The following is a 19,777-nucleotide window of genomic DNA, read 5'->3' as shown; positions in this document are numbered from 1 at the left end:
ATAACAACGAATCTGCTTTTAGGAGTGAGGTGTCTTCCCTTATTGACTGGTGTGGTGCTAACAATCTTGTGCTAAATGTTTTAAAAACGAAGGAAATGGTTCCAACAGTGACAGAATGTTCTCCTGCCATTAACCATCAATGGTCTAGAAGTCGAAAGGGTGCCTAGTTTCAAGATTCTCGGGACTACTATTTCTGCATCTCTGAAATGGGATGATAATTTAGCTGGGATTATTAAAAAACACACCAAAGGCTTTTCTTTCTAAGGCAGCTTAAAAAGTTTGGAGTATCAAAGGACAGTTTGCTCCACTTCTATAGGGCAGTGATTGAGAGCATACTAACTTTCTCAATTACAGTGTGGTTTGGCAACTCCACAATTCAGCAGAGGAAACGCATTAGAGCCATAGTACGACCTGCCTCTAAAATTGTGGGATGTAATCTTATAGACATAAATTACATTTATGTGTCACGCGTGGCAATCTTGAATGATCCCACATGTAAATTACTCTCCATAATGTTGTTAGAAACCTATTTGTGCCATATACGAATGTAAGTGTAATCTATGTAACTGGTCTGGTTTATTTATTGGTTTAGTCTTCTTAAGAAATTAAATTATTTTGGATGGAATAAAAAAACAATTAAAGTTTTAACCATGCATTAGAGAGCAGTTCATAATCCCTAAAAGATGAGGGTGTTTCTTTTCAATTCTAAATATAAAACAAAAAATACTGATTAATTGCCCCGTTTCATAGACAAGGCTTAAGCCTAGTCCCAGACTAAAATGCATGTTTGAGCGGTCTTAACTGAAAGCAACTTGCACTGACATATCTTAAAATATGTCATTGCCATTGTTTTGTGTCAAGATGCACACCAGTAATGTTTTTTTTTCTAAGGCACGTTTATAAAAGCTACTTAAATGTCCTAGTTTAACTAAGGCCTAGTCCTGGCTTAATTTTAAGCCATATCTGTGAAACCAGGACTACATTTATTATTTTAAAGGGTTACTTTACTAGTGCTGTAATGTCATAATTATTTACATCTACTAAAATGAAGAGAGAGTTTTCTTTTTCTTTGAAGTATTTCATTGTCAGTAGGATGGCTGATATGGCAGTCTTGTTATTGGTTGCTGGTGTGGCTTCAATTTCTTTTAGGAGAGCCTGGACCTCTGCATTCCATTTTAATGACTGTTTTTGAAAGTAGTTCACAATCCAACCAATAACTTTTATTTTACCAACCAGGCATTCACTGAGGCGACTGCTTATGTCAATCCCTGTAAGGGTTTCAAAATGATTGCATAGGCCTCTTTTAGTGAATAAGTATGGCCACTCAAGTTCTATGTCACTAATGGCTGGAGGGGGGCATGAATTAATCATTTGGCGCTGATAAATATAAGTCTCTTGCATTAGGTTGTCCACATCAGACAATTCAGCAGACCTTGGGCCTCCAGATTGAAAAATTCCTAATACAACCTTTCTCTTCATTTCAAGAGATTCTGTGGTCTCTCCATCCGGTATGGAGGTAGGTTGCCAATTAACGCATCCGTAACTGTCTACTTTACATCAAACTTTTTTGACTGTGCAGCTGTTCAGTTCTTGTTGCTGTGTTTTTTTTTTTTTGTTTTTTTTTTGGGGTTGACGAATCCTGTGTGCTACATTGTCTCTATTAACATGTTCTACTCTGGTTTTCAGCTGTCTTTGAAGTGAACTATAGCCTTTTCCCAGTTGTTCCCCTTCCTCCGAAAAGTCTCCAAATGTTAAGGGATGTTTAGAAACAATGTTTCTTGCCACTTCCCCGCAGTCAGCTAAGTTTGGGTTTGGGCAAAGTTCCCTCATGGCTGCCACAACAGTTCTTACAAATTCTCTCCTCGGTCCAAATGGAGCCTTCTCCTTATTGGATGCTGCATGAAGAAGGGCTGCAGGCATGCTGTCCCAAGGAATCTGGAAAATACTGAGCCAGTCAGAATTTGCAGGAGTGTAAGAAGTGGATGGCTGTTCAGATAGGGAGTCAGGTGGTGGTAATGGGGTGACTGTGATCTCAATTGGCGATTCATCCACTTGGCCTCTAGATGCTTTGAAAAATACATACAGAGAAACAAAGTCAAAAGTTTTACACTAAATAACTCTAAATTTTTTACATTTTGTAGAACTTTTATAATAACTTTTATAGTAACTATACATGGAACAGCTGTACGTAAATTATTTCTGTTATGAGTGTTCTACAAAAAAACGGCATACAAATTTAAAGGAATATGATGGTGAAAATAATGAGCAAAAACATGGTTTAGGATTTTTTTTATTTTTTTATCTTACCTCTTTGTTTGAATTCCATTATTAGTTTTCGACATTGTATAGGGAATAAGAAGTCCTGAAGATCTGTCACCTCTACTAGCGCTAGGTCCTGTGTCTTCTGAACACCCACCACAAAACAAAGATGATTGACCACATCTTGAAGTTTGTTAATGTCTAATTATGGGAGAACTCTTTTTATTTCTTGTTGAATCAGCTCTGTGTCTGAAGTTAAAAAGAACACACTGAGTGATGTAATGACACCACAGAAAGGCCTTCCACTTTATACACCAGAAAGGGATAGTAATCCAAGAGACTGTCAGCATTAACACACACATACTTTGGATCAGAGTTGTGCAGAGAGTGAACTCCAAGGTCAGACAAAAGCACAGATTCATACAGTTCAGCAACAAGGTAGACATCGGTTGGACTAATGAGTATCACTGATATTTTTCCAAAGATATAACCACAGCTGTTGTGGTCTACAACAACAACAAGGCCATTAGTATATTTGATTCCTTTATAAACAACCCCTGATACCTCTGAAGTACTCTGAATGACACAGTTAGCTGTCCTTATTGCATTTTGTATTTTTGTATTGTATAACTGGCCATTGTGTTCATGTGCTTCACTGACAGATTGAATGTTAGGAGGAAACAACTGGCCACAAGCTAGATAGGACTGGAGCAATTGGTGCCTTTCTGCCAAAGTTTTACAAAGATGCACACAATTGTGCAGTTTTCTTGCACAGTTCTTAAAATATGAATGTTTACTTTCAAACCTGAAGGTCCACAAGCGAATCAATGGTCCAAACCGTAGTATAAGGTCTGCATAGTGCAACAAGTAATGATGCTTTGCTTTCAGACTCTCATCAGGAAACAAGGTACTTCTTACAGAGACATATTCTTGTGTTAAAAACTTCATTATGACTAATTTTGGGAGCACAAATCAGCTCAACCATTTCCTTAAGTTTAAGGCACAGTTGCCAAACCTCACTATCCATGGGGTTTTTAATTTTACTTCCTACATAAATTGGTAAGAGCCTCAAGAGACACCAATTCTGTACAGCAGAATCACCAAGTCATTGGCCATCTGCTTTAACCGCACATGGTGCATTGTGAGAGTCACTTCATAAATGCCTGAATTGTGCAATGGCTCTATTCAGCTCATTGTAGGTGAAGTGCTATTCAACTATAACCAAATGTTTAATGTAAACTGCCAAGTCATTAGCCACAATACCTTCAAATAAATCATGGCCTAAGCATGGAGGGAGTCCACCACACACATGAAAATATTTAAGGGAATTGAAAACTGAATTGAATTTCATGCCATCTACTACACGTTGATCAGTAGTTGTGAGCTGATCAACACTATGTGCATAATTTCTGTTTGTTCTTTTTAGGCCAAGATTTAAAGGTTGATGGCAAAATGTGTCTCTGTCAATTAGACAGTACCGACAGAAATACTTGTTGGTACTGAAATTTTCAGAAAAACCACCTATAAAATGAGACCCAAGATTAACCCCACAAATGCCAATAAGCCCTGCTCTAAGAATAGTGCCATCTACAGACTGAAATCCAGAATCTTCTAAATATTTCAGATCAACAACAAGGCTGGAAAAGACCTTCTCCTGACCAAACTGTTTAAAGTCCTCATCTCTACACAGTAAAACAAGCTGCATTAGGTCAACTAAGGAGCGGTTGTGTGGTAGAATCTCACCTAGGGTCATGTACACTGCCAGGATTTTATGTTTCTTTATACCTGAGCCAAGTGGATTTACAACTTCAAATGCATCCTGGTAAAAGATAATTGATAATGATGATGGATGCTCATGAAAGATGGCATTTTGCTTGATGCATGTGCCATCCTTTATATCCTCCATCACTTTGTCACCAGAATCAAGCATTTTTGACTGGTTGTACTGTTCCCTCACTGATGTCTCTCTGAATAGAGATGCAAGGGCACATACTGACAAAAGCGTTCTTTACCAGCTGTGTCAGTGCACAGATATATCTGTTTTGGGTCAACAAAGTTGAACTTTTGTTTGAAGAAGGTTTTTCTGGTTTTGTCGGACCTTAACTGACCTACATTGTACAAAGTTAATAGATCCTGTGTAACCAGTTCATCAATAAGTTTGTCTGTCACATGATGGTATATCTGATGATGATAACAGCTTTTCTTTTAGTCTAACAAGCATGGCCTGCATTCCATCAACATGAACTGCTTGAAATTCCTCAATGATTGATTGAATTGTACTGGCAGGTAACAGCATTTTGCCCTGCATCTTCAGGTAAAACACAGCCAAGTTATGTAAAAAAGCCTCTTCATCTATTGTATTTCTATGACTTTCAAAAGACGATGTAGATCCCCTCTGACCCCCATCATCAGCAAATGCTTTGAGAGACTAATCAGAGATTACATCTGCTCTGTGCTGCCTCTCTCTCTTGACCCGCTGCAGTTTGCTTACCGCAACAACCGCTCCACTGATGATGCCATTGCATCTACAATACACACTGCTCTCTCCCACCTGGAAAAAAAGAACACTTATGTGAGAATGCTGTTTGTAGACTACAGCTCAGCATTCAACACCATAGTGCCCTCCAAGCTAGATGAGAAACTCCGGGCTCTGGGCTTAAACAGCTCGCTGTGCAGCTGGATCCTGGACTTCCTGTCAAGCAGATGCCAGGTGGTTAGAATAGGCAGCAACATCTCCTCATCACTGACCCTCAACACTGGAGCCCCACAGGGCTGTGTTCTCAGCCCACTACTGTATTCCTTGTACACACATGACTGTGTGGCAACACATAGCTCCAATGCCATCATTAAGTTTGCTGATGACACGACGGTGGTAGGTCTGATCACTGACAATGATGAAACAGCCTACAGAGAGGAGGTGCACACTCTGACACACTGGTGTCAGGAGCACAACCTCTCCCTCAACGTCAGTAAGACAAAGGAGCTTGTGGTGGACTTCAGAAGAAAAGACAGAGAACACAGTCCCATCACCATCACAATGGAGCACCAGTGGAGAGAGTCAGCAGCTTCAAGTTCTTGGGTGTCCACATCACTGAGGAACTCACATGGTCCATCCACACTGAAGTCGTTGTGAAGAAGGCTCATCAGCGCCTCTTCTTCCTGAGACGGCTGAGGAAGTTTGGAATGAACCGCCACATCCTCACACGGTTCTACACCTGCACTGTAGAGAGCATCCTGACTGGCTGCATCTCCGCCTGGTACGGCAATAGCATCGCCCACAACCGCAAAGCACTGCAAAGGTTGGTGCGAACTGCCAGACACATCATCGGAGGTGAGCTTCCCTCCCTCCAGGAAATATATACAAGGCGGTGTGTGAAAAAAGCTCGGAGGATCATCAGAGACTCCAGCCACCCGAGCCATGGGCTGTTCTCACTGCTACCATCAGGTAGGCGGTATCGCAGCATCAGGACCTGCACCAGCCGACTCCATGATAGCTTCTTCCCCCAAGCAATCAGACTTCTGAACTCTTGATCTCCCACGATCAAAATACATCAGCACTGCACTTTATTACTCTTATATCTCACACCGGACTGTCATAATTATATTATTATTATATTATATTCTCTCTTAACAACTGACTATCAAACGACAGCCTGAATGTCAATACAGTACAATACTGTACATTCTATATATACTATATATACTTTTTTATATATTTTTATTTTTTATTTTTATTGAATAATGTGTATCTATATAGTGCATATTGTATACTGTACAGTGTATGTTATTATTTGTATATTGTTAAGTGTAATTATGTGTATATCAAATGTTTAAATTGTGCTGTGTTAATTTGATGTTATTGTAAATTGGTACGGTCTCATCACTGTCACGACTGCTATGTTGATCGGAACTGCACCCAAGAATTTCACACACCATTGCACTTGTGTATATGCTGTGTGACAATAAAGTGATTTGATTTTGATTTGATTTGAGATGGTACCTCACTATTAAGTGACAGATCTGTAGGAGGTAGTTGTCTATCAAGAGACAGATCTGTTGGGATCTGTTGACTCTTTTTGGAGACAAGACTGCTGCACTGGACCTGGCTGCTTATGCTTCCGTGATAAATGAGTGGTGAATGATGTTCTCACTCTAAAATATTTCAAGCACCCTTCAACTGGACAGCAGACTTTTCTACCATCTCTAATATGGATTCGCAGGCGGAAGCACAGCTCTGAAAAATTACTAGCCACAAATACACACCCTGGGACCTGACAGTGGAGGTTAGCCTGTGGATGCCTATGTGTATCCTGTTTTTGTGACTGCCTGTGATTTCTGTGCATATGTGACCTTAATGAGGAGAATTTCTTAAACGTGCAAGGGCACTGCTGCATTCCACAGGCAAATTGAAAATTTGCTCTATGTTGGTGTCTTTTTATGTGTATAAAAAACGCTTAGTTGGCAGCAAGGCACATCGCACAGTTTGCATCTGTATATTGTTGCAATGTTAACTAAACAATAAAAAATAAAAAAAATAAAATAATAAACAAGTTGAGTTGGTCAATTGTTGATAAATGCAGTTAGGCGAAAATAATGTGCAACACCAAAGGATATTACTGAAAGTTGTGAGGAGAGGCTAAAAACTAGCTAACCATGTAGCTTTCTGGAACCAAGCAAGTCCAAGACCACATAATAATGATTTCACTTTACATAATATATTTTAGAAACCCTCACCAATTTTTTAACAGTTCACTTACTTGTTGTTGGAGGTTCCATTTTAAGGCATAAAACATGAAAACGCTGCAACTGAATTGATTGATGGAGCACACTCAAAAGTAAATCAACCATGAGTTAATCACTTGGCTGCCTTAAAGGGGCAACACCTTCCCATTTAGGATAAGGCAGTCAGCCCGTGTGTGCATGTGTGTTAATGCCTAAATCCTTGTTTTCTGAAGATGTATACACTTCGCAATATATAGTGACGTAATGCGTCGGAGTAGTTTCGAAGGACAGTAATTTACTGTAATTTATTTATTTGCCCTACATAAATTCCTAAAGATGCACCTAATATTACAGTAAAATACTGTTCCTCGATATTACAGCAAAACACTGACTATTTTACAGTTATTTACCCTGTAATTTACAGGAAGGTTTAACAGTGTGGGCAAGGGACTGATGAACCCCTAATTTCCCTAACTTCTCAAATAACTTGACTGGGATGATTTTATTAAATGCTGAACTATAGTCCACAAAAAGAACCCTCACATAAGTGGTCGGAGTTTCTAAATGTTTTAGAATAGAATGAAGACACAGAGACACAGCATCATCCATAGATCTATTAGCCTTATAGGCAAATTGGTAGGTGTCCAGAGTGACTGAGGCGATTAATTGTCTGAGGACCAGTCGCTCAAATACAGTTGTGCTCAAAAGTTTGCATACCCTGGCAGAAATTGTGAAATTTTGGCATTGATTTTGAAAACATGACTAATCATGCAAAAAAAACTGTCTTTTATTTAAGGATAGTGATGATATGAAGCCATTTATTATCACATAGTTGTCTGGCTCCTTTTTAAATCATAATGATAACAGAAATCACCCAAATGGCCCTGATCAAATGTTTACATACCCTTGAATGTTTGACCTTGTTACAAACACACAAGATCTCTTGATACCAAGCCAAGGTCAGGTAGACCAAGAAAGATTTCAGTCACAACTGCCAGAAGAATTGTTCAGGATACAAAGAAAAACTCACAGGTAACCTCAGGAAAAATACAGGCTGCTCTGGAAAAAGACAGTGTGGTTGTTTCAAGGAGCACAATACGATGATACATGAACAAAAATGAGCTGCACGGTCGAGTTGCCAGAAAGAAGCCTTTACTGTGCCAATGCCACAAAAAAACCTGGTTACAGTATGCCCGACAACACCTTGACATGCCTCACAGCTTCTGGCACACTGTAATTTGGAGTGATGAGACCAAAATAGAGCTTTATGGTCACAACCATAAGCACTATGTTTGGAGATGGGTCAACAAGGCCTATAGTGAAAAGAATACCATCTCCAGTGTGAAGCATGGTGGTGGCTCACTGATGTTTTGGGGGTGTGTGAGCTCTAAAGGCACAGGGAATCTTGTGAATATTGATGGCAAGATGAATGCAGCATGTTATCAGAAAATACTGGCTGACAATTTGCATTCTTCTGCACGAAAACTGCACATGGGACGCTCTTGGACTTTCCAGCAAGACAATGACCCTAAGCACAAGGCCAAGTTGACCCTCCAGTGGTTACAGCAGAAAAAGAAGGTTCTGCAGTGACCATCACAGTCTCCTGACCTTAATATCATCGAGCCACTCTGGGGAGATCTCAAACGTGCGGTTCATGCGAGATGACCAAAGATTTTGCATGACCTGGAGGCATTTTGCCAAGACGAATGGGCAGCTATACCACCTGCAAGAATTTGGGGCCTCATAGACAACTCTTACAAAAGACTGCACGCTGTCATTGATGCTAAAGGGGGCAAAACACAGTATTAAGAACTAAGGGTATGCAGACTTTTGAACAGGGGTCATTTCATTTTTTTCTTTGTTGCCATGTTTTGTTTTATGATTGTGCCATTCTTTTATAACCTACAGTTGAATATGAATCCCATAAGAAATAAAAGAAATGTGTTTTGCCTGCTCACTTATGTTTTCTTTAAAATGGTACACATATTACCAGTTCTCCAAGGGAATGCAAACTTTTGAGCACAACTGTATCTTCATTACCACTGAAGTTAAGGCAACAGGTCTGTTGCCTTAACTGATACTTAACTGATACTTTGTAATACAGCGCTTTTCATACCACTGTCTCCTAAGATGATTCGCTTATGTTTTCCTCTCTTGTAAGTCGCTTTGGATAAAAGCATCTGCCAAATGAATAAATGTAAATGTAAAATGTAAAATGTCTGTAATCATTTAGGCAGCTGATCCTAGATTTCTTTGGTACCGGAATGATAACTGCCACTTTAAAGCATGCAGGAACTCTGCATTCCTTTAGGGACCAATTAAAGATGTCTGTAAGAACTGGGGCAAGGGATTGTGCACACCCCTTTAGGATTGCAAATGATACACAGTCTGGACCTGATGCTCTCCTACTGTTCTGACTAAGCATCAGATTTCTGACTTCATGCTTCTCTATCACAAAGGGAGGTGTAGGGGGACCAAACCAAGCCAATTCCTTATGAATGAATGAATGAATGAATGACATGAGTTTTTGTATTCTGTGTCCCCATATTAGGATATTTGGAGATATGTTTATATTTAGTATCATTACATCTTGATAACTTTTGTGAGAATTGGAGTTAATTTACAGTTAATTTACAGTAGATTACAGTAGATTTCATATCCCATATGTCGGGTTAATTTGCATCAGAACTAATAGCAATGCAATAGTCTAACAATTGTGTGTCTTGGATATATATTAAAATGTTGATATTACAACAATACTGATACACTTTTCATTAATCCTCTATGATGATATAAAAAAAAATACATATTTTATAATTTATTTAATTCATAATTTATTTATCTAACCATGACATTATAATTAAGGTTTTGTGAAATTGTGCAACTTTTTGATTTATAGATTTGAATGACAGCACAATTTGTTCATCAGTCCATTCGAATTATTTTAACACCAACTACTACTGCATTAATAATAGAGCTAAATATTTCCCCATAGTAGGATTAGTAAATTATAACTGGCTGCAGTTTGCAGAACAGGTTTTAGTTAATTCAGTCATTCTGCATTTAGTAATTAACTCGAAGCATACATTTTTATATATGTCTTCAATAACAGACAAGAGGCTTATAAATTGATTAAAAAATGTTATGCCATTCTTAAAAATTAGATTGTTGCGGTGCTTTCACTTGTCTGTAGTCTCTATTGATTTATATTAAATTCTTTAAGAGTTGTAGATTCTCTTTCCTCCTCGCTCCAATAATGTTTTCTATACCATTTATACCCACTCCCTGTTATCTTGTACAGAAACGGCAATGAATAAATATTCAGATAATGCAAAAAATAATTTGCATTATGAGGCATACCCCGCCCCATATGTAGCCCCGCCTCGTTCTGTGGGCTGCAGCCAGGTCCTTCTCGTTATACTTAACAAAAGATGCGCTGGAACATTTGGGGAGGATGTTCCAGGACATTTGGGCATCTCAAAATGGCTGCCAACACACATGTAAACTGTAGGTCTTTATTGGTTGTTTAGATCAGTGTTACTATCAGAAATAATTAATAATTATTTCTTTAGTTATTAATTAATATTCAAATTAATTAATAGAATCTAACCCATTAAAACCTCATATGGGGCTCCAGTAAATGTAGTGTGCTACGTTCAGGAGCGGGTTTGGTTATTAGCAATAATGAACAATTATCAAAGATAATTATTAATTATTAAAATCAATAGAACATTGTTTTGAATCAATGTTAGCTTTTTTTTAATCCTTTAAATCAACAATTATCAAAGATAATCATTAATTGTTAACATCGATGAAACATTGATTAAAATTAACACTAGCTTATTGATCCTTCAAATTCAAAAATCATCAAAGATAATTATCAATTATCAAAAATCAATAGAATATTAATAAGGATTAATATCACCGGGGCACCACCCTGGAATCAGGGACTAATAACCAGATAGTATAACAGTCTCAATATTAGATTGTTCTCTTAGGAAAATCGACATCGATTTTCGAAAAAAAAAAAAACAATGAAGGCTTGAATCTGAGCACTGACATCCCATCAGCATTTGACACAGGTGTATGCAAAACAAACCAAAACACTTCTCTTTGAAATATAACAAAGTTTATTTATACAGTAATAACAATTAATAATTAATACAATGCAATAAACTTCCGACTTACAACTACAAACTAAACAGTGATATGATTAGATATGGTAACCAAAATAATCCTATAACACATGAGGAAGGTGTGTGTGTGTGTATGTGTGTTTAAGGAGGGACGTGCACAAAATGGCGGACGTGACTCTCGTGGAGAGTATGTCATGCGAGATTTCCGGCCAGAGAATATGGCCGCGGATGTTGCCAGAGAGAAACCGGTCAATGGCGTCTGCCAGTTTACCGTGTGTATCCGCTTGTACGATAGCTTAGGGACAAAGCTGAGCTTTATCACAAAGTTATCTACTAGCCAAAAATGTATGCGAGAATGTTTGTGAGGGGTCGCGTGTGTGTGTGGTTAGTACGAGAGAGAGAGAGAATTAAGTGACGGCCCCAAAGCCGGTTTCGTGATCGTGGGAGAGAAAGTAGCTGTTACTTTATCACTCAGAGACGCGGTGGACGGCTCGTAAACCGTCCCATGGTCTTTGATTCTTTAATGGATAAACTCAGCGTGCTGGTCTCACCCGCGATGGCGAAAATACACAACAGTCCAATGTGGTTGGACTACAACACAGCAGATCTCATTCGTGATACCAGTACATTACAGTAATACCTTGAGTATTATTATTAGCAAAGAGCGGACTCGGTGGTCCGTAAACTGTACAAGCAATAACCTTGATACACAAGAATAACACACTATAATATTCTATCCCTGCCCAGACGTAAACCTCTTACTTGAATCGCATGAGGATGCAGCTAGAATGTGTGTTCATCCGTCCTTTATCTCCGACTTGGTTCCTCAAGGCTCGGGTGATGACGGGAGGCTGTTTCCTCGCTCTGTCGGCAGGCGGTATGGCTGCTGATTCTCGGCGGGCTGGCGGAGAAATCAGCGAAGTCGACTTGATTGAAGATGGAAGAGAAATCTTTTATCTCTTCACTTCTGCAGGCAAACGGATGAAGATGCGGATTGCTCAGCGGTCTCCTTCGGATCTGTTAGAGTGTTCAGTGGAACACAGAGTAATCTCAACTCGTCCAGCGAGATAGAGATTGTATGGCCACAGTTTCAAGTCGGACGTTACTTCCTTGTGCCACGAGGCTACACCTGAGAGCAGCAATGAGCTGCGTCTACGCACGGCGAGCAAAGTTGGTGGAAGCAAATCCCGGAAGCATCTCAGAGATATTTCTACTCCTGTCGATGTCATGGTTGAGGGGCGTTCTGTCACGTGCCTCATTCAATAGGAGTTGAGAGTTCGATCCTTTAGTGAGCAAGGCTTCATGGGATTTGTATTCTGTTTTGGACTCCCTTTGTTTGATTTTGGCGCAGTTTTTATCAGTAAGATTTATGACTTTGTATGTGGTCAGGCTTTTACGACTGTTAGGCCTGCCTTTCTCTTCTGTCTGAGTACATGAGGCCCAACAAAACACAAACATTTGTTTAACTGAACTGTAGGATATCTAAGAAACTTTCACATGTCAAGGTTCACACAATAATTCAAAACATTTATTTATAACAATTGGCTTGGCTGACAGCTGCAAAAGTACACATTTCAAAGAAAAATAGAGAAACTCACTTAATCTGTGTTTCTCAACAAACTCTTAACAAAATTGTTTTATGTAAACATCTATATAACTTTGTTTCTGAAACTCAAAAGCAAGAATTTTAACCAAATCTGTGTCTCAATTTCTTTCAATTCAACTGATTAATCATCTGTTTTGGTTTTTTTTTTCTTTTGTTTTTTTACCCAATAAACCAAATACAGGCAAACAAAATTGGTTCATTGATCAGCACAGAAAGTATAACACTCATAGGATAGATATTAGAAGTGAGAAAGTAGGAATTGGGAACAATTGCGTTATGTGGTGAGGTAGCATGTAGAAGAGGAAAGGGGTGGGGAGGAATTATATCCACTGACCCACTCTGTCCTTATCCAGGGGTTTCTGGAGAGGGATTGAGAAGGGAAGTGAAATCTGGCCAAGCTAAGCATTGGAGGGGCATCTGACACAGTCTCGTGGCTTGCCACTCACGTAGCTCTGCTATTTAATCTGTTGGAGAATTGGTTTAAGGATAGGCATTGGACGGGTGGTAGGCAAAGATTGATAGCTTGTGTTTTTACTAACAAAGAAGAGGTCTTGAACGTAGGGTAGGTCTGCTCATGGGGGGTGTACTGAACCCTGGTTGTATGGTATGTCTTTATGGGAAAGAAGGAATTCTTGATGGGAAAGCAAGAACAAGAGGCAATCGAAAGTATCTGGTGTCCAGTTGTGGGGGGCGATGGCAGGGAGACATCTCTGACTGCTGCCCCACCACCAGGTGATGTTCTGGGATTAATGGGGCGAAACATCCGTGATAGGTGGCTCCCAACTGATGACCCCATAGCTGGACAACTGAAGGTACTGGCAGAGGTGCGGCAGGCTTTAATGCCTTGCAGGTTTAGACATTTACCTGTGCATCCGAGTAATATTCTGGGAGTCCAGTGACTACTGTGTATAGAGCAGTTGGAGTCCAGGGAAGACTGGAAGACTATCAAGAAAGACTGGCTGACTGCAGGAAAGTCTGCACAGGGGTGGGCAGGCTAGTTACCTTATCCACAGGTTGTCATACAGGGGACACCCTAAATAACTACGAGCACTTTACAATAAAAACAGCCCGGTAGTCCTCCGAGAGGTGCGATAGAAGATGGACCAATTAGGATGGATTCTATGGACATGACTGGAACAGCCATGGATAATGAGCAAAGGATCCTTATGAAATGCAGCTTCGGGTGGACGAGGGTAACGACTTACAAGGGTCTGCGGATTTAACAAAAAAGAATGAAATGCCAAATACAACCTTGCACTGCAGCAGCAGGTAAGACAAGAAGGATATAGAGCCCAGTTGAGCATCACAGCTTTACTGAAAGAGAGTCACCAAGAAGACCAGTGCCAACATCAAGACACGTCATGCCCACGAGATGAGCTGCAGGAGGATACAACTGTTAACCCATAGACAAAAGAGGGAAGGCACGACAATGAAAAGGAGCCTGGGATAAGGAAACTAATTAATTGGCCAAGATCTAATGATAATGATGCTTGGAGCAGACTAGACCAAGACATGTGCTCCACCTTGGAGAACGCACTCAGCAGAAGGTTGGAGGACAAGCTTAATATGTTTAGTGACATTGTTTATGAAGAATGTGTAGGTAGATTTGGGGAAGCTTCAGTGAAGAAGCATGGTCCCATGGCGATGGGTAGGAGAGAAAAGGAAATACTTCAGCTGGTGAAAGAGCGGAGGCAGCTTTGCATGGCATGGAGAAGATCAGATGAGCATGAGAAGGAGAGCTTGAAAGTATTGTGGGATGCCATAAGGGCTAGGTTGTCAGTTTTGAGGAGGGCAGAGAGAATTTGACAGCAGACAACTATAAAGTTGTTGATAAAGTCAGCCCTCTAGGCTCATCCAGATATGTCCTACAGCCAGTGGAGCCAGTAATGGGATTTGATGTAGCTCCACCCAAGTTGAGGAAGATCAGGTAAGTGGTAGAAAAAGCCAGGGCAACTTCAGCCCCGGGCCCGAACGGGATACCTTATAGGTTGTATTAGCGGTGTCCAACAGTTCTTAAACAGTTATGGAGACTACTGAGAGTTGCCTGGAAGAAGCAGTGCATACCCCTGGAATGGCAGAAGGCAGTGGCAATCTTTATGCCCAAAGAGCAGGAATCTACCAACAGAAGTCAGTTTAGGAGTATTGCTCTACTGAATGTGGAGGGAAAGATTATCTTTTGGTGGTAGCAAGGAGGATGTCTGATTTCCTCCTGAAGAATGAATACATAGAAACAAGCTGCCAGAAGGCAGGCGTACCAGGTTTTCCTGGATGTCTTGTGCATGCGTCAATAATATGGGATCAGATCCAGTCTGCCAAGAGAGACAAGAATTATCTCCATGTAGTCTGGCTGGACCTGGCAAATGCCTATGGATTGGTTCCACACCAGCTCATCAGCTATGCACTGGAGTTTTTCCATGTACCAGATGTCATGCAACATAGGGGTACATAACTGGATCGCAGAATCTCTCCCATCCTGTTCACAGCTGCATTTGAAATCATCCTAATTGGTGCCAGACAGATGGCCCAAGGAATCCATGAACAATCTGGGGTGAGATTGCCAGCACTGCACAGCTAAATGGATGATGTCACAATTATCCTCTGCATGTACAAACACACTCTTAAAAGGCTGGAAGAGCTTTTTGTATAGGCCAGGATAAAGATCAAGCCAACAAAGTCACGTAGACTTTCTTTCATGGAAATCGGCCTATTCAAATACAGGTGCATCTCAATAAATTAGAATGTCGTGGAAAAGTTCATTTATTTCAGTAATTCAACTCAAATTGTGAAACTCGTGTATTAAATCAATTCAATGCACACAGACTGAAGTAGTTTAAGTCTTTGGTTCTTTTAATTGTGATGATTTTGGCTCACATTTAACAAAAACCCACCAATTCACTATCTCAACAAATTAGAATATGGTGACATGCCAATCAGCTAATCAACTCAAAACACCTGCAAAGGTTTCCTGAGCCTTCAAAATGGTCTCTTAGTTTGGTTCACTAGGCTACACAATCATGGGGAAGACTGCTGATCTGACAGTTGTCCAGAAGACAATCATTGACACCCTTCACAAGGAGGGTAAGCCACAAACATTCATTGCCAAAGAAGCTGGCTGTTCACAGAGTGCTGTATCCAAGCAATGATAACAGAAAGTTGAGTGGAAGGAAAAAGTGTGGAAGAAAAAAATGCACAACCAACCGAGAGAACCACAGCCTTATGAGGATTGTCAAGCAAAATCGATTCTAGAATTTGGGTGAACTTCACAAGAAATGGACTGAGGCTGGGGTCAAGGCATCAAGAGCCACCACACACAGACGTGTCAAGGAATTTGGCTACAGTTGTCGTATTCCTCTTGTTAAGCCACTCCTGAACCACAGACAACGTCAGAGATGTCTTACTTGGGCTAAGGAGAAGAAGAACTGGACTGTTGCCCAGTGGTCCAAAGTCCTCTTTTCAGATGAGAGCAAGTTTTGTATTTCATTTGGAAACCAAGGTCCTAGAGTCTGGAAGAAGGGTGGAGAAGCTCATAGCCCAAGTTGCTTGAAGTCCAGTGTTAAGTTTCCACAGTCTGTGATGATTTGGGGTGCAATGTCATCTGCTGGTGTTGGTCCATTGTGTTTTTTGAAAACCAAAGTCACTGCACCCGTTTACCAAGAAATTTTGGAGCACTTCATGCTTCCTTCTGCTGACCAGCTTTTTAAAGATGCTGATTTCATTTTCCAGCAGGATTTGGCACCTGCCCACACTGCCAAAAGCACCAAAAGTTGGTTAAGTGACCATGGTGTTGGTGTGCTTGACTGGCCAGCAAACTCACCAGACCTGAACCCCATAGAGAATCTATGGGGTATTGTCAAGAGGAAAATGAGAAACAAGAGACCAAAAAATGCAGATGAGCTGAAGGCCACTGTCAGAGAAACCTGGGCTTCCATACCACCTCAGCAGTGCCACAAACTGATCACCTCCATGCCACGCCGAATTGAGGCAGTAATTAAAGCAAAAGGAGCCCCTACCAAGTATTGAGTACATATACAGTAAATGAACATACTTTCCAGAAGGCCAACAATTCACTAAAAATGTTTTTTTTAATTGGTCTTATGATGTATTCTAATTTGTTGAGATAGTGAATTGGTGGGTGTTTGTTAAATGTGAGCCAAAATCATCACAATTAAAAGAACCAAAGACTTAAACTACTTCAGTCTGTGTGCATTGAATTGATTTAATACACGAGTTTCACAATTTGAGTTGAATTACTGAAATAAATGAACTTTTCCACGACATTCTAATTTATTGAGATGCACCTGTACATTGTCATTGGGCAAATACATGGCGCAATGGAGCGTATCCTCAAAAGGTTGTCCATTTTCCCGGCAGCCTTAAGACAATATGGACGTTAAGGCTTGAGACTGACGATGCCTTGGGAGCCTTTCTTCAGGCAATTCTGTTTAACATAAGCGTTATGTGCTAAGTCACGCAGTTTTTGAGCTGTCATTGTGCAAGGACAGGCTGTGACTCCTAGATGATAGCTCACCATGGGATGCAGGTTTCAGAGGAAGATGGTGTGGGGATGGGGGCATGGCCGTGTGTCTGTTTGCGGGAGAGAGGGAGTGGTGTGACTTGTCAAACTGGTTGGCATAATTTTTAACAGCTGTTTCTTGTTACTTTGCTAGCAGGGAGAGACCACAAAAAGCAGCCAAGACACGCCAGAAAGGAGAGAGAGTGACACGAGAGTGCGACATGAGATATTCTGAGAGTGTAGAGTGTATGATATTTAGAGCCTGTTTTTGAGAGTTTATGTTCAGAGAGTGTTTTCGTTTGAGTGGAGAGCCCAAGAGGCCAAGAGTGTGCAGTGTGAGTGTAAATAAAGTCTTACTTGAACTGCTTCGTTGTTTCCCGACTCCTCCTGTGACCGAACATCCAAACTTATCACAGATGCTTTAAAGTTGATTTCTTCTTCCATCTCAGGTTTTTCCAGGACTTGAAGTAGGCTTGCTGTAGTCGATGGTAGTAGGCTTGTATGATTTCTTTCCAACCCTGTTTGGTGTTCAGGGCGGTAAACAGTTCTTGCTCAGACTCTGGGTCTGAGAATTCTTTAATCAGGGCCTCTCTTAGAAGTTGGTAGTCAGACTTTGTGTGGTCTGGCTGTCTGTCAGGAAAACTTTGCACCTCAAAACTGGATGTTATCCATAGTAGGTATAAAGTGTCTCTGTTAGTCATCTGAGGCCTCATATTCAGGTGGAAGTCTATGTCATGCAGGTAATCATGGGTTTTGGGTTTTGGTTGGAGGATGCTGCTTTGTTGAACAGGGGTGCTGCTATGAGATGCCTATCCATTTTAAGCTCTCACCTTAACTTGTAAGAGTGTTTCAGTTCATCTCTGACCATGTCAAGCTTATCTTTGGTGAGGTCAAGTTGTTGGGTCAGGGTTTCAACTTCTAGAAATGTCCAGATGGCCTTCCAAGGCCTTGTTTAGATAGTTCATGTCTTTCAAATCAAACCTGGCTTTTTCCAGTTGTGCTTCGGTGTGCTGAAGTTTCTTTTCCAGGTCCTCTTGGGCCTGCTTCTCTCTGTGCTTGGCAGCTGTCAGGGCTTCCTGGAGCCATTCAGTTTCTCTCGTTGATGCTTGTTCCAGCTGTTCAAACCCCTTGCGTCGATCATGGGCTTCAGCTTCTAGCTGGTCTATGCGGCACATGGCACACGTTAGCACTTTTTGGGTCTTTGTGGACTGCAGCTTTAGGACGTTTACTTTCTGTGTCAGATGGGCGGCATTCTTTTCACTCAGTTTCATATGGCCTATGAGGTTGTGAGCCAGGGAGCAGGTGATTTATTCCAGCATTACACTCAGTCCCGCCTCCAAGTCTTTCCAGTGGGCCGTGGGGTAAGTCTTCAGCAACATGTTGGTGCACTGTAGTGGAAGACTAGGGAGAGAGCTGACACAGATCTGCACAGGGTTAAGGGTCATGATGTAGTGTTACAACTAGGTATTGACTTCAGTGTGTGGAGGCACAAATTAAGGGTAGTAACAGCTAAGTGTTGTTTTCAGTGAATGTGAGCAACTGGTGAAGTGTAATTATATTTCTTTTCAATCTGTCAGGATTGACACCATACACCTGTTTATGCGGTACAGTTGAACTGCTTACCAAAGATGCCTCAAAGGCATGTGACGGTTACCTGCCACTTTTGTCTGTGATTTATTTCCAGAAATGGTTGCGTTTGGATGCCAGAATTTTGATTGTGTTGATAAACACAAAGATAGAGTGGTTGTGTGAGGGTAGACTTGGGAGAACATTTTGTTAATGATTTGACATTTCAAAATGACTCTTATTGATGATAAATATTTTAACCAGAATTATTGGTGGTTCAAGAGATGTGGTGGTCTCTAGACTGTAAACAGGAAGAAGAGAAATGTCAGAGGGAGACATAATCAAAGACTAAATGAACAAAATCCACCAATAATTGTTCTGTTATGTTTAATGGCAATATCAGGGATTCTGATTGATGCTTGGTGCTCGTTGACCGTGATTGTGTAACAGAAAGATTTTATTGGAGGAATTTTGTCGATTTAAAATTCCACAATGGGGAAGTGGATATAATCTTATACTGTGGGGCCTGGAGGTTGAGATGATACTGCTCTGGTGGGGGTCCTCCACGTGAGACAGATAACCTCAATGCCCAACACACTAAAGGGAAAAAGGGAAATAAAATAAAACAGCCATTAAGTAGTTAAAATAAGTTGGAAACTGATGGGTGGTAGGTAATAATAGGAATGATAGGCAGCGGTACATTTTCTGTAAACTTACACTACTTCAGACTTATTATTATCTTAAGTAGTAAAGGCTTAAGCAAAAGATGAGTGATAAAAGAAGCAATGGGAAGAAAATAACTATTTTAATTGACTCTCCAATTCAACTTAATTTACATTTAACTCAATTGTTAATTGAGAAACAGTATTTTTCAAAGATGAGGTAATGGAGAGAGAGAAAAATTAATAAAATGCATAATGAGAGAGAGAGAGCAAAGATGTGTGTAAAGTTTGAGAAGTTAAAGGGTTAAATCAT

The 19,777-nt window shown here is 40.5% G+C and overlaps 1 pseudogene; it reads right to left on the bottom strand.

The window, feature by feature from the left end:
• Positions 1–999: 999 nt before the first annotated feature.
• Positions 1,000–18,507, bottom strand: LOC127427793 (uncharacterized; annotated as a pseudogene).
• Positions 18,508–19,777: the final 1,270 nt, after the last annotated feature.

This window comes from Myxocyprinus asiaticus, chromosome 37 (genome assembly GCF_019703515.2).
Source record: "Myxocyprinus asiaticus isolate MX2 ecotype Aquarium Trade chromosome 37, UBuf_Myxa_2, whole genome shotgun sequence".
Classification (NCBI taxonomy): domain Eukaryota; kingdom Metazoa; phylum Chordata; class Actinopteri; order Cypriniformes; family Catostomidae; genus Myxocyprinus; species Myxocyprinus asiaticus.
Note: the sequence above shows the minus strand (reverse complement) of the source record. Positions and strands in the feature narration are given on the sequence as shown.